Genomic DNA, 15,149 nt, shown 5'->3' on the forward strand with positions numbered 1-15,149 from the left:
TATAGCCGGCGCGCACCGAGCCGCGCAGCCTACCCCGTTCCCTCCAAGGCCGCTCCGAAATCGGAGCGGCCTCGGAGGGACCTTTCCTTTGCCCTCCCCTCACCTTCCCCTCCCTTCCCCTACCTAACCCACCCGCCCGGCCCTGTCTAAACCCCCCCCTTACCTTTGTCGGGGGATTTACGCCTCCCAGAGGGAGGCGTAAATCCCCGCGCGCCAGCGGGCCTCCTGCGCGCCGGGCCGCGACCTGGGGGCGGGTACGGAGGGCGCGGCCACGCCCCCGGGCCGTAGCCACGCCCCATACCCGCCCCCAAAACGCTGCCGACACGCCCCCGAAACGCCGCGACGACCGGGCCCGCCCCCCCGACACGCCCCCGACACGCCCCCCTCCGAGAACCCCGGGACTTACGCGAGTCCCGGGGCTCTGCGCGCGCCGGGAGGCCTATGTAAAATAGGCTTCCCGGCGCGCAGGGCCCTGCTCGCGTAAATCCGCCCGGTTTTGGGCGGATTTACGCGAGCAGGGCTCTGAAAATCCGCCCCATAGTGAATAGAGGTTGAAAAAATGTTTTTTGTGCTGCTGGTTGAGTAACACTATGTTAATGCTTTTTCTTTAAAAAAAAAAGTTTTCCTTGTGTTCTCTCCTTGATTACTCATATTCCCTCCTCTTTATTTCCTTATATATCTGGACTGGATAATTACAATGTATTTTTCTCTTAGTGATGCATGTTTCTTTGATTTTGCTTTGTAATTTATCCAATTGATTTCTCTTTGATGCAAGCAATTTTTTTTGTTTGTTAATTGAAAACTTATAAAGAATAAAAAAAAAAAGAGCCTGTGTGTATAAGTGTGAGAGAGCATGTGTGTGTGTGTGATTGAGAGCCTATGGGGCAGATTTTAAAAAAGTACGCGCGTGTACTTTTGTTCGCGCAACCAGCGCAACCAAAATTACGCCGGATTTTAAAAGATACGCGTGTAGCCGCCCGTATCTTATAAAATCTGGGGTCTTATAAATCGGAGCGGCCTCGGAGGGAACTTTTATTTTTGTCCCCCCCACCTTTCCCTCTCCCTATCTAACCCACCCCCCAGCCCTAAATATATCCCCCCTCCCGGCTCCCTGCCCTGGCACAGGCCGCTGTGCCGGAGCACTCGGCCCTGCCCCCGCCCCGGACCGCTGTCACGCCTCCGGCCCCTCCCACGGACCACCTTCACGCCCCCGAATGCCGTGCTGCCCCCGGCACGCTCCCAACATGCCCCCCGAAGCAAAGCCCCGGGACTTACGCGCGTCCTGGGGCTTTGCACGCACTGGCGGCCTATGCTAAATAGGCGCGCCAGCGCGCAGGGCTTTTAAAATCTACCCCTATGTGTGTAAGTGTGAGTAAGACAGAGCATGAGTATAAATGTGTGATTGAGAGCCTTTGAAAGTGAGAGAGAGAGCATTGTATATGTGTGTGACTGAGAGGATAAATTTTCAAGTAAACTCCCTCCCCTTTTTCTTCCCCTTCCACTGCTAATTCAGAATAATCTCAGGGCACCTAGAAATCAAATGTTTCTGGGTATGAGGAACAGAGCATTCTTTTATCCTTATAATTTTTAATTATTCGGTCTTTGTGTCTACTGTTTTGAAATATTTTATTAATGCCTGGAAATTTTTTATATGAGTTTTTAATTATGGATTTTCTATTTATCAGCTATTTTGGAATAATCTGTTTTTTATTATTATGATTTTATTGCTATTGATTTTATATTTCTTGATTTGTTTTATGAAGACTGGTGATGTTTCTCTTTTTCCTTTGTTGCACTGCATACAGAGTCTATGGCTTGTTACTGTTTCCAGTTCAGTTTTTGTCTGCAAGTTTCTATTTATGCTTAATGGTCTCTTTATTCTTAGCTAGTTGAGGGTCTGCACAAGTGACTGAGGAAAGGTATTTCTGCTGGCACATAATTTCTGCATAGGGCTTTATAGCAGCCTTGCTTGTTCCGTTTTCCTAATATTTATTTTATTTTATTTATACATTTTATATACCGACTTTCAAGTACACGTCAAGCCGGTTTACAATTGTTGAATTTGCAGTAGCAAATTCCAAATACCAAAACAAATCTAAACTTATCTAGGTTACATTCCTTTAATAATATCATAAAATTGTATTTAAAATTAAACATTAAACAGTTTTAACAACTAAAATATTTAAAATAATCTAACCTCTGTTACCCTTAAAACACCAATAGAAGGAGTATTGGTGTTTTAAGGCCTGGTGTATTAATTCCACTGTTGCCTTTTCTTAGTTAAGGTGGTTATTGTTTGAGTGATAGAAGCTGGTGCTGTTCTGGTATGGGAGGTTTATTATTTATGTAATTTCTGTTGAGAGAAAGTACTTAACTTCCCCTTGTGTCATTCTTACATTTTTGTATGAATGCATAAATTACAAATAAAAAAAAAAAAGCAATGCTGGGCCTTTTTTTTTTTTTTTTAATTTCCACTGTGGATTATAATGAGCAATGTGTCACACGTGTGAGTGTTGTCCGTCAGGTGTGTCATGATAGAAAAAGGTTGAGAACCACTGGTCTAGGTTAAGAATTGGTTGAGTGAGTGTTATGGTTTTGAGGTGTTTGATGAATTCTTAGGTGCTGCAATGATGGCCACTCCCAAGGGGAGGAGCCCCACGGGAAACTGCAATACCAGGCTAGACTCAGATGCACAAACACAGAGATAGTTTTTTTTTTTTAAATTTAACTGTTTATTGAACTTGAACACACAGCAAATGCAACATAGTACAATACAAATGCAACCAGTAAAAGTCAAGTCATGTGGTTTTCGTCGTCCTCACGTTATTCCCCTATGCCCATCCCCCCCCCACCCCATTCCCCCCATAACGACAGCGACAGGTAAGAGTTACACAGTGAGATGAATAGAGATCCAATCCACAGATCCGCAAGGACATATAACTATCACAAAGGTATACTGCAGAATTTGAAAAAATAATAAGGTACATTAGCAAATAAAGTAGAGTTCGTGGCACTGACAGAACATTACAAAAGTAGAATTGAATGGTAACCATGGCACAGGGCGCAAAAGGATTCCTACAGTCAAGTCACAGAAGAATGCATCATAAACATCAATATATATAGAGCCAGTACGCTGCAGTCCCCAAGGGCCAGCCATAAAGTTTACAATTGAGAAATATAGTTAGAAAACGGAAGCCAAATCTTTTTAAATGAGGCCTGCCTAAGATGTTTATCAGCAGTAAGGGACGCTAAGTGACAAAATGAATGCAATTGTGCCGTAACCTCAGAAACGGAAGGTATGGAGGACGTCTTCCATCGGCGAGCCAAAGAGCTACGGGCGGCTATAAAGAGCTGTGACCCAAATTTCTTTTGGTACCTATCTAGGTTGGTGGAGAACATATTCAACAGTGCTGTTTCAGCGGACAGGGACACCCTTACCCCCAGAACATTGCTAAACAAAGTAAACATGGCCTCCCAAAAGGGTAGAAGGCATGGACAGGACCACCAAATATGCATATAGGTACCCTCCGCACTGCCACACCGCCAGCAAGTAGCAGCAGTGTCAGGATACATTTTATGCAGTCTATCCGGGGTAAGATACCACCTAAAAATCATTTTATAGCAGTTCTCCTGCAGCCTGGCAGAAATGGAGCAGTGACGTGCGAGTAGGAGAGCTTCGTCCCAAGCCCTCTGAGCGAACTGCTTATCGAGATCACATTCCCATTGTCGCTTGTATTTGCAATTGGCCGGATCGGGGGCAATGAAAAGCTGGTAAATTTTAGATATTGCTCCAGCCAGAGCATCCCCCCTATGAATATAAGCTTCCAATAAAGATCTGCCAGGCCTTAGAGAGCCGCTCCGAATGATGCTGCGTAAAAAATGTGCAATCTGTTCATATAGGAGAAAATCTCGATGGTCCATGCCATATAAAGCAAAAAATCGATCCCGAGGGATAAGAGTGCCCTGCTGTAATAAGTGCCCTATAGAGGATATTCCCTGCTCTCGCCAGAACCCCATGCGGGAGGATTGGAACCCAGCAACAAGATGGCTATTATGCAATAGGGAAGATTGATAATAATATTGATGACTACCTACTAACTTAGGTTTAGTAAAAGTCCATATCTTTAAGGTAGTCGCCAATGAGCTGGGGATGCGAGCTACCGGTCTCCAGGTACGCTTTGGTTGCCAAAACAAAGCCGCCAGCCCCATAGATCCCACCAAATCCTGTTCAATGTGTACCCATTGCTTCAAAGGCAGCAGGCGGGTTATGTCAAAGATCGCCCGTATTTGGGCAGAGTAATAGTACCATGCTAAGTTAGGCACCGCCAGACCACCTAGATTTTTGGGCAAAAATAGCACTGATCTGGAGATCCGGGGAGGTCTACGCCTCCAAATAAAATCAAAAACCTTCTTTTGCCAGTGTCTGAGTGTTGAGGGAGGGATGTCCACTGGTAAAACAGCGAAAAAATATAAAAATTTAGGTAGCACAGTCATCTTGATGATCGCGATCCGGCCTAACCATGAAAAGGGTGCCTTGTTCCACCGGCTAAGATCATTGGTCAATTTGTGCACCAGGGGGACAAAGTTAAGGGAGAATAGCTCTGTGAGATTAGCCGAAATCAAAATGCCCAAATATTTAATATGTGTTTTAGCCCACCGAAAAGGGAACTGAGCTTGAAGCAGCCCCTGATCTTGGGGAGATAGATTGATATTTAATAATTCAGATTTTTCCAGGTTGACCCTGAGACCCGCCACGCTACTGAAGTTGTTGAGCTCCCTCATGACTCCTCTCAGAGAGGTGAAGGGACTGGTGAGGGTCATCAAGATGTCATCCGCGAAAAGAGACAACTTATATTGCCGACCCCCAACCTTCACACCTTGTATATCCCCGGCTGCTCGAATAGAGGCAGTAAGGGGCTCTAAATAGAGGGCGAATAGTAAAGGGGACAAGGGACAGCCTTGCCTAGTTCCCCTGCCTATAGCGAAAGGGTTCCCATAACCATTATTAACTTTAACCCTAGCTCGGGGGTGATCATATAGCCGTTGTAACCAAAGAAGAAAATGGGGGCCAAAGTTCAATTTTTGCAAAGTGGCAAATAAAAAAGGCCAATGGACAAGGTCGAAGGCTTTCTCAGCGTCAATGGATAACAGGACAGTCGGTTCGCCAGATTCCCGTACCCACCACATAAGGTCCAACACCTTCCTGATGTTATCCGCAGCCATCCTGCGTGGAACAAAGCCAACCTGATCAGAATAAACAAGTTGAGGGAGAAATCGGTTGAGTCTGAGGGCAAGTATGCGAGCTAATATCTTCAAATCCACATTTATGAGGGAGATGGGTCTATAAGAACTACAGTGAGTAGGGTCCCTGCCCGGCTTGGCCAGGACCGTGATACCGGCAACATTAGCTTGCGGAGCCAAGACCCCTTCCCCTCTGAGACTATTGAAATAGGTAGTGAGGGGTTCAAGTACAGCCTGAGAGCACTTTTTATAATACACCCCGGATAGCCCATCCAAACCCGGGGCCTTGCCCGTCTTTAGGGATTTAATAACCTGCTCTACTTCCTCCATTGCAATAGGTGAGTCCAGGAGCTGTTGAGATTCCTCATCCAGGCTAGGGAGACTAATAGGGTCAAGATAGTCAGAAATAGCTTCGGGAGAAATGGTATCCTCTGCACTGTACAGCTGTTCATAAAAATGTGAGAATGCCTCCCGGATCCCTGTAGAATCCGTGATAGCAGCCCCATTGGAGTCAACAATCCTGGAGATATGATTTTGCAGGACTTTCGCCTTCAATTGGCGAGCCAAAAGTCTTCCCGCCTTATCACCTCCCTCGTAATATGCTTGCTTGGTGACATCCAGAGCATACAACACCTGCTTATTATCCATTTGCTGGAGTTGGGATTTAAGATTTAATAATTTTTGGTAGCAGGATTGGGAAAGGGTGTGCATATGGTCCTCCGCAAGCAGGCGAATCTGTTGCATAAGGTTTTCCCGAGCAAGCAGTCTCTGCCGCTTACACGCCGCCGCCTTCGCAAGGAGAGTGCCTCTGATTACAGCTTTAGAACAGTCCCACAATACCCCCGGGGATATGTCAGGGCTGGCATTATTGGTAAAATACTCCTGCAGCTGTGCTTCCAATGTCTGAATAAAATGCGGGTCTGATAAAAGTGACTCGTTCAATTTCCAGAAGCGAGCACCAGGATCCCGCTGCCCCAAGTCAACTGTAAGACTAATAGGAGCATGGTCGGACCACGTGATTGGTTCAATATCCGTGCTGCGGATGTGAGTACTCAGCCCTTTATCAACTAGGAAATAGTCAATACGAGAGTAGCTGTTATGAGGAGAGGAAAAGAAAGTGTAAGAGCGAGAATACGGGTGCATATCTCTCCATATGTCTAACAGCTGCCATTCATCACGTAGGCCTTTAAGCATGGATTTATGGGGCCTCTTCGAGATTGGCTGCTGTAAAGAATTGTCCAAAGCAGTATTTTGAGTGAGATTAAAGTCCCCTCCGAGAATCAGGGAGCCCTCAGCATGGGACGCTAAGATGGTCTGTAGGGATTGGAAAAATATGGAGTGGTCCCTATTTGGAGCGTACAGGGATACTAGAGTATAGATCTGGGAATTTATCCTTATTTTAAGAAGAACAAATCTCCCCCCTGGATCTTCTATCTTTGCCACTAAATCATACACCAACTGAGAAGAAATGAGAATGCCTGTCCCTGTATATTTGTGGGGACGGCCACTGGCTGCGGTATAAACATGGGGGTACTCTCTACATCGTAAGAGATGGCTGTACCTGCTTTTTAAGTGCGTTTCTTGTATAAAGGCGACATCCGCCTTCAAGCGGATCAGTTCCTTCTTGAGTAAGAAACGTTTCCTGTAGGTATTCAATCCTTTTACATTAAGCGAAATAATGATAGCCATGGAGAGAAAAAGTAAGTTGGTGGAATGGTAAATTCAATAGGTGCCACCCACCCCACGTGACAGGGACTAGAACAAAGCCATCCCATAGGTCCTCAAACTCAATACCATAAGTGAAAACAGTAAGCAAGGCATCTGTTACGGAAGTGTGAGAATTATTGTCTCCTGTATACAGCTGTCGAATTTCCCCCTGACTATCATCGGGACACGCAATAACCCTGCGAATCCCCGCTGGGGGGTAGCTAAACTCGCAGCACATAAACCCAACCCCGGTCTCATCCCCCCCCCCTCTCCCCCCGGCAAAATGTAAACTCAACAGAACATAATGCAACGGCAGATATCCAAACTTCATAGCTGAATATGTAACACAAATCCAATGGCACCCCACAAGAAAATCAGTGAGATGGTCCCAAAGTGAAAACTGGCGCCAAACCTAATCATTGGCACCGTCAGCCCAGTCCGTCTTGCGCCATGGCGGCTTGAGATCGCATCTGCGCAGTCTGCCTCTGCCTGGTCCTGGGCGACTCCATCTTGGGGCTGATGTAATTGCAGTAGCAGCTGTCTGGGTCTTTGGAGCAGAAAATGGTGTCTCCAGGCCTGCCTGTTTAAAGCTTTCCACGGCGTCAGATATCGATTTTACCCGGTATGTGATGCCTTTCCTTTGAAAAACCAGGGCAAAAGGAAAGGCCCAGCGATAACGAATGTCCTCGTTTCGCAGAGCTGTTGTAACCTCCCGGAGCAGAAAGCGCTTGTGCAGCGTCGCCGGTGCCAAATCATTGTAGATACTAAAGGTAATGTCCTTCCACTTCATTTGCGGGTGGTCCCTGGCCGCCTTGAGAACCTCCTCCTTGATGCGGTAATGATGAAATTTGGCTATGATGTCCCGAGGCTGATTGTCCTTCCTAGGGCCCAAGGCCCTATGCGCCCTCTCGAGGTCGATAGACATGCCAGTAGGTTCTCCCTCCGCAGGGCTGCCTGTGGAGGCTAAAATGTGTTGGCATAATGTTTTTACGGTGGCTATGCAGTCCGCAAAAGCCTCTGATTCAGGTACGCCCCGGATACGGAGATTCGCTCTCCTCGAGCGGTTTTCTAAGTCCTCCACTTTTTCTGACATGATTTCTAAGTCGGAGAGCAGCTGAGCTTGTTGTTTGGATATTAAGTCAGCTTGTATGCCCTGGCCCTCCACGCGGACATCCAAATCATCTACCCGGTGCCCCAGCGAATTCAAATCCTCTCGTACATTGGTGATAGATTCCAAAATTTCGGCTTTGTGAGATTTTAAATCCGCTCGCAGTTCTATAAACCAGTTGCGCATCTCAGTTCTGGTAGGGAATTCCCCTTGGCCTACGACTCCCGGGGACTCCGCTGGCGAGGTGGCTGAGCCCGAGTCCAGCAAGATGGCCGCCGAGCACGCTGCCTGCTCGGCCCGGTCCTCGCCATCAGCCAGCATCTCTCCGGCGAATTTACTGAAAGCGAACTGTTGTAAGTCCAGATTTTTTTTGCGAGCCGTCATCCTCACTGCGTCCGGCACCGGGTATGCTCAATATTTATGCTTGGCGAAGGGTTATTGCTGCAGAATTGCCAAATAAAGCCGGGGAAGAGGGAGAGCGAAGCACTCACACGTCCATTAGGTTGCGCTGCTCGCTAGCGCCCCCCACAGAGATAGTTTTTATTGTACAGCTTATAGAGTTCACCAGAGGTGGCAGTAGTGAGTAGATTCCTGCAGCAGTCTTGGGTCCTCGGCTGAGGAGACCCGACCCACAATGGTGGTATAGGGAGCTCCGATGCAGGTTTCTAATGAGGAGCTGTAGGTGAGACAGGCTGGTAGATGTTAGATTACTCACACTCTTGCAGCTGTAATGATGGAGTTCTCAGCAGGTAGAAGTAATAGTAGCAGGCACCACGATATACAACTCAGGCCCTTGAGGAGTGAGAATCTGGAAACTGGATAGGCACCTGGAAAGAAGCATAGGGCCCCAGAGGAGCGGGTACCCAAGTTAATAGAACCCCGGAGGGTAGAGAGAGCTTCCAGCAGCAGAAAGAAGTGGCAGAGCAGCTTTGACCAGACAAATCCAATCCTTGCTAACAAAGTCAGTCAGCAAATGGGCTGCCTAAATACCCGGATGTTGTGACATCACTCAAGGGGGACGCCCCCGAGGTTCAAGCCAATGTCGGAATAAGGACGTGGGTAGCACACACGCACCCTAGGAGGCCCTCAGATGAATCATGGCAGAATGATTTGCCATAGCCTTTCCAGGAACGCTGGGTGTATGGCAAGCAGACGCAGCAGTCGCCATTTTCCCAAGGCTGGTGGAGAAAGCGAATATTGAGGTGAGGCATGTGGGATGAAGCCACCTGAGTCTGATGGACACAACAGTACCCCCCTTCAAAGGACCTCCTCCAGACTCCCTTCCTGGTCTTGGTTTCCGAGAATGCGATCGGTGATACTGATTCAACATCGTTTGTCCATGATATTAGCCATAGGTTCCCATGAGTTATTTTCTGGTCCATAGCCGTCCCATGACAGGAGGTATTCCCAAACTCTGACTCTCTTCCTTTCATCAAGTATAGCATCAACTTTATACTTGATGTCCTCTTCTGCGTCAACAGGAGGGGGATCTGGTGTCTTGGTGCTGAATTTGTTGAGAATGAGTGGTTTCAATAGAGAGACGTGAAATGCGTTATGGATCTTCAAGGCTGGGGGAAGTCTGAGACTAGGAGAGGTTGCCCAGATGTCGGAGGATGGGAAATGGTCCCATGAGGGAGGGAGTTTTTGACTTAGTGCTCACTAATGGGGATAATGTCTCTAATGTCCAGGCGAGTGCCCACCTTAACACCAGTGATCATGAAAAGGTATAGTTTGATGTTGCAAATGGGATACGGAGAAGTCACACAAAGACCAGTTTTGAATTTCAAAAAAAACGGACTTTGTTGAAATGGGGAAGTACCTGGAGGTAGAACTAGAAGACTGTGAGAAAATAAGAGTGGTGGAACAAAAGTGGACCAAACTAAAAGAAGCAATTACAAAAGCACCAAATCTATATGTCTGAAAAGTAAACAAAAGCATAAGAAATAAGAAAGCTATCTGGTTCTCAAAGGATGTGGCTGAAAAAATAAAAGCAAAAAGAACAGAGTTCAAGAAATATAAAGAATCCCAAAAACAGGACGAGTATCTGGTGAAACTGAGGGAGACAAAGAAAGTAATCAAGAAAAGAAAACATCAGGTGGAAGAAAGAATAGCCAAAAAGGTAAACCAAGCTGACAAAACATTTTTCAGATACATCAGAGAAAGGAGAAAGATCTGACGTGGTATAGTGAAATTGAAAGGTGAAAAGGATCAATGTGTGGAGAAAGATGAAGAAATGTCAGAAATATTAAACAAATATTTCAGTTCGGTGTTCACTAAAGAAGACCCTGGAGAAGGACCGTCTCTAGTTAACAAGACAGTGGATGGGGGTAAAGTAGACAAAACTTCATTTACAGAAGAGACTGTATGGGAAGAGCTAAGAAATTTGAAAGTGGACAAAGCCATGGGGCCTGATGAAGTTCATCCCAAGATACTGAGGGAGCTCAGAGATGTGCTGGTGAGTCTGCTGCATGACCTGTTCAACAGATCCCTAGAAATGGGAGTGGTGCCAAGCATGGTTCATAGTTCAAAGACTCATAAATAATACATCATAACAAATTAAAAACATTAACATTAATATCATCAGCACTTTAAATCACATGTACACTTTCACAAATAACCAGGCCTTTAATATCTCTCTCCTCCCTAATTCTCAATGGAAGTGTGTTCCATATTTTAGGGCCTAAGTAGGATAATGCCCTCTCACATGATTCTGCAACCTAAACCTAGTAATGGCTGGTAAGGTCAACAACTTTACTCCTGAAGAGTGCAATGTACATGATGGAGCATACCAAGAAAATATCTTCGTCACCGGACAGTGAGAATTTAAATACAGAAGTTTGTGTATCACAATAAGTACTCTAAACTGAGACCTCCATTTAATTGGATACCAGTGTAGTGATTTCAAAATGGTGAGATATGCTCACAGTATTTTACCTCAGTTATGCATCTTGACGAGGCATGTTGTATCAGCTGCAAGGCCCACAAAAGAGTACCAGATAAACCAACCAACAAGGTGCTGCAATAATCCTGGTAATTTTTTAACATCAAAGCTTTAGCCACAGATCTAAATAGATCTGCTTTTAATATTGAACATTAAAGGTCATAACGTTTTCAACTTGAAGAGTGCAACCTTTACCACATGCTGCACTTGCACTATGAACAATAACTGTGAATCCATATAAATTCCCAAAATTCTAATTTGAAATTGTATGGGAAACATCTCATTATTGTTGTGGTTCTGGTCGCGACCCTCACGACCGGATCCTTACCTCTTCGGTCAGGAGGGAGGCCAGCAGAAGCCGCGGGTCCTCGGGGCCTGCTCGGGCCTACACAGCTGTGTCTCCACAAGGGAGACGCCGCCGAATTCTGCCGTGGCCCCGCCCCTCTAGGCTCTCATGCGCGCAGAGGGAACCCTTTTAAAGGGCCTCTGGTGCGAAAGCGCGGCCGGCCCCTTTTCGTGATGTCAGACTCCGGCGGGGATTTAAATCCGGCGTCTGACCGAAGATCCCTGCCTTGCAATGCGGTCGACTCCTAGAGAGTGAAGAGTTGCTGTTCCTGCCTGTTCCAGCTCGTTCCAGCCCGTTCAAGTCTGTTCCAGCCTGTTCCTGCCTGTTCCACCAGTTCCTGCTTGTGCCTGCCTCAGTTCCTGTTCCAGGTCTTCCTTGTTCCTGCTGCCGGTCCTGCGGTTCTTCAGTTTCTCTGGTCCTGCTCCGCTGCTGCCTCACTGAGGTCTGGCCCACAGCCCCTGGTCCTGGGCTATCGCCTCTCGGTTTGTCTTCTGGTCCCGACTCTGGTCTGGCTCCTCGTGTGCTGTTCTCCACCTGTCCCAATCCTGGTCCGTCTCCTCGTCTCTGCATCCACGCCGACTCTCCTAAGTCCCAGCGGCTGGATCTTCACGGGCTCCTCCCAGGGGGATCTTGGTTTCCAGGGTAAAGCTGCCTAAGTCCCAGTGGTCCGGGTCCTCACAGGCTCCTCCTGGAGGGATCACAGGCTTCCAGGGTGAAGTTCTCTTCAGTCTTCAGCTGCAGATCCGCCTTCCGACCTACTTCCATCAGCGGAGATCCCTTCCTTCTCATCTCCGTCTGGTCAGACCAAGGATCCACCTCTCCGAGCACAATTATCATACTTTTTATTTAATATGGCATCTAAAGGTAATTGCTTACCAACCCATAAAACTTTTGTTTTACCAACATTTAAAAACAAGCCATTAGTTAAAAGCCATCCTTGAATTAAATCCAAAATCTCTTGCACTCTACTTCTAAGTATCTTCTCATCTTCTATACTAGGCACAAAAATCTATAAATCATCAGCATATATATAATATGCTATGCCTAATGTTTTTAACAAGGTTCCAGTTGGAGCCAAGAATAAATTGAAAAGAACTGCAGACAGACAAAAGCCTGACAACTTTCTCCATGATCCAATCTGCACTCGCTGTGCTCTACCTTGAAGAAATGAAGTAAACTACCTTAGAACCACTCCACTTATACCATACTCATATAACCATGAGAGGAGTAATTGATGAGTTATAGTATCAAATGATGAAGCAATATCAAGGTGCAATAACACATCAGTATGGATCTGATCCAGAAATTGATGCAACTTGCCCATCAAGGTCAACATTAAAAACTCAGTAATATAGTTTCTCTGAAATCCAAATTGCCCTTCATTCAACACTGGAAACTCTTCTAAAAACTCCTCTAACTTAACAAGAACACATTTCTCTATAATTTTGGCCAATGTAGGTTTACTGGAGATATTCCTTGTGCTAGCTTCTTACTGATAAGTGTCTTCTCACATCCTGAATCTACCAGAGCTTGGGAAGGAATCTCATCCAGCTCAATTGGGATCACAAAATCCTTACATTCCAAATGAGGAATGTCCACAAAGTTACAGCTCTGAAGCTTTGCTAGAGGGCACGCCCAATTGTGCTCCCATTCTTCAACTTCCAACCAGGGACTATCTTTGACAACATGCTCTTTCCTTCCACAATGGGAGCACACCTGCAGGACATGTTTAACTTTAATTTCAATGTTTTCAACTAAGTGTTTGGTGTTTTCTTTACCATAAGAACACAAGTCTTACTCATGCCCATTTTCTGCAGTTAGAAAAAGGAGAAAATATCTATACCCTTAAAAGTAGTTTGTGCTGGTACCTCAGGGACTTCTCCTCAGACTTGGTAGTCATCCCCATTTGGAGGTTTTCTCTTGCCAATGTGAACTTTAACTTCTGGTTCTGGCTGTGTCATCAGACTTATGTCCATAGATTTTCTTCTATTTGTTGCAACAGTCTTTGACCAAATGACCTCTCTTCTTACAGTTAAAAAAGGCTGGCGGGCCTGGGGGTCTGTTACCGGAGCATGGAACCAGAGCTACCCTGCTCCATGGACCATTACTGGAGTCTTGCATTCTCACTGCCACATTGGGGACCCTGTGCAGGTTGCCTTTCTAGCTTCTGTACCAGTTATGGCATCAATGGAGCCATCCAATATTCTTTCCAGGGCAAGCCCTGGATGTTGACACACCTGTTCATCATGGGTTGGTCCAGCCCATTCAGAAACTGTTCCAGGAGGACCTGGTTGGATACTTTGAGGCTTGTTTTCATTTGTGGTTACCCATATAGCATCCTTTTTGGTGAAGAAAAAGGCTCTGTGGACTTTCCCTTGTCCTATCAGCAACATCAGAACTGTTGCTAATAGGTTTCTATAGTATACCCTGTCCTTTCCAGGATAGTGGTTTTAACTTCCAAATAGTTGGCTCTTCCATCTGCATTGACAGCCTGAAAAACTTCTTGGTTCTGCCTGTAAGCAGATTCACCAGGTATGTGGTCCAGGTGGCTTTAGACCAGCCAGGCATGTTGGCTATGCTCTGAGCTCTCAAAGTTCTTTAAGAAAATATTTGGGTCTTCTCCTGACTTCATTCAGGTCTTCTCCTGACAACATTGGAAGTAATGGGGTTATCCGTGTTGTGGTGGCTTGCACTGCTTGGGCTAGCTGGTTAAACTGTTCATGTAGGACTTGAACCATTTTCTGGAGTTTCTGCTGCCCGTCATAAGAGTCTGCACTAATCGCAGCATGTTTGTTAATGAACCTTAACCTTACAGAGGCTTTCTTGCAGAAATTCCTTGCATTATTTAAAAGAAAACACCCTAGCCTGTCTGGCTTTGACTGACTTTTTATTTTATTTTTCTGTATATCTAGGCAGGACCACTCCCCTTAGACTGTTGTATTTTACCTCACAGCTGCAGTAGTACCCAGGCTCCAGGAAACTTTTAACACAATTGTTACTCTGTGTTACTGCTTTAGAGCAGAACTCCTTCAGCCCAGGTCTCTGCTCAGCATATAATTAGGGCAGGACAGATTTGCAAGAAACAAAGAAAGTTCTTCCTTTCCTTGCTGCTATTGTGGGTGCCTGTCTGTGTAGGTGCTTAGAGCAGGAACATTCCACTACTAGCTGCATATGTAATAGTCTGGATTCTAACTATTCTTCTACAGAATTTTATTATTTTCAAGCAAATTAACAAACAAAAGCCTGCTTTCCTCAGCAGTTCTGGCAACAGAAATATAGCAGTTTAAAGATATACAGTTTCAGCAGCTTTTTTCTCCTCAGTCTGGTCCCTGGAATCTTATCCCTCTCCCCAGGGGAAACACCCTGCGACTAGGATTCCCTTGTGGCTGTCTTAAGGTAGAGCAGGCTAAATTGTTGTATTGGAGGTGGACCCTTGGGCCGAGGTGGGGTTGACGCAACCTGTAGATAGGAGACCTATGGGTACCCACTGTCGGCAGGCGGAGTGGGCTGAAGGACAGAGGTCAACTGCAGCTTCACCAATACCAGCCCTCGTTCCCCGTGGGTGAGCCTTTGGGTGCAGGGGCTGGCTGGACTTAGGTGGGCCTCTGTATGTAGACGATGAAGAGATTGGGTTCAGTCCAGAGACTGCAGATGAGAGATGGTACAGTCTTACACTGGACAAGGTAGTGTCCCAGAGACTGGGGCGCCAAAAGAACCAAGGCAGACAGGGGGTGCCTGAGCAAGAGCAGGCCGAAGCCTGAACAGACCAAGTCCAGGAAGTAAGCTGAAGAGGCGTCGAGGAACAG

Source organism: Rhinatrema bivittatum, chromosome 3 (assembly GCF_901001135.1).
Source record: "Rhinatrema bivittatum chromosome 3, aRhiBiv1.1, whole genome shotgun sequence".
Taxonomy (NCBI): Eukaryota; Metazoa; Chordata; class Amphibia; order Gymnophiona; family Rhinatrematidae; genus Rhinatrema; species Rhinatrema bivittatum.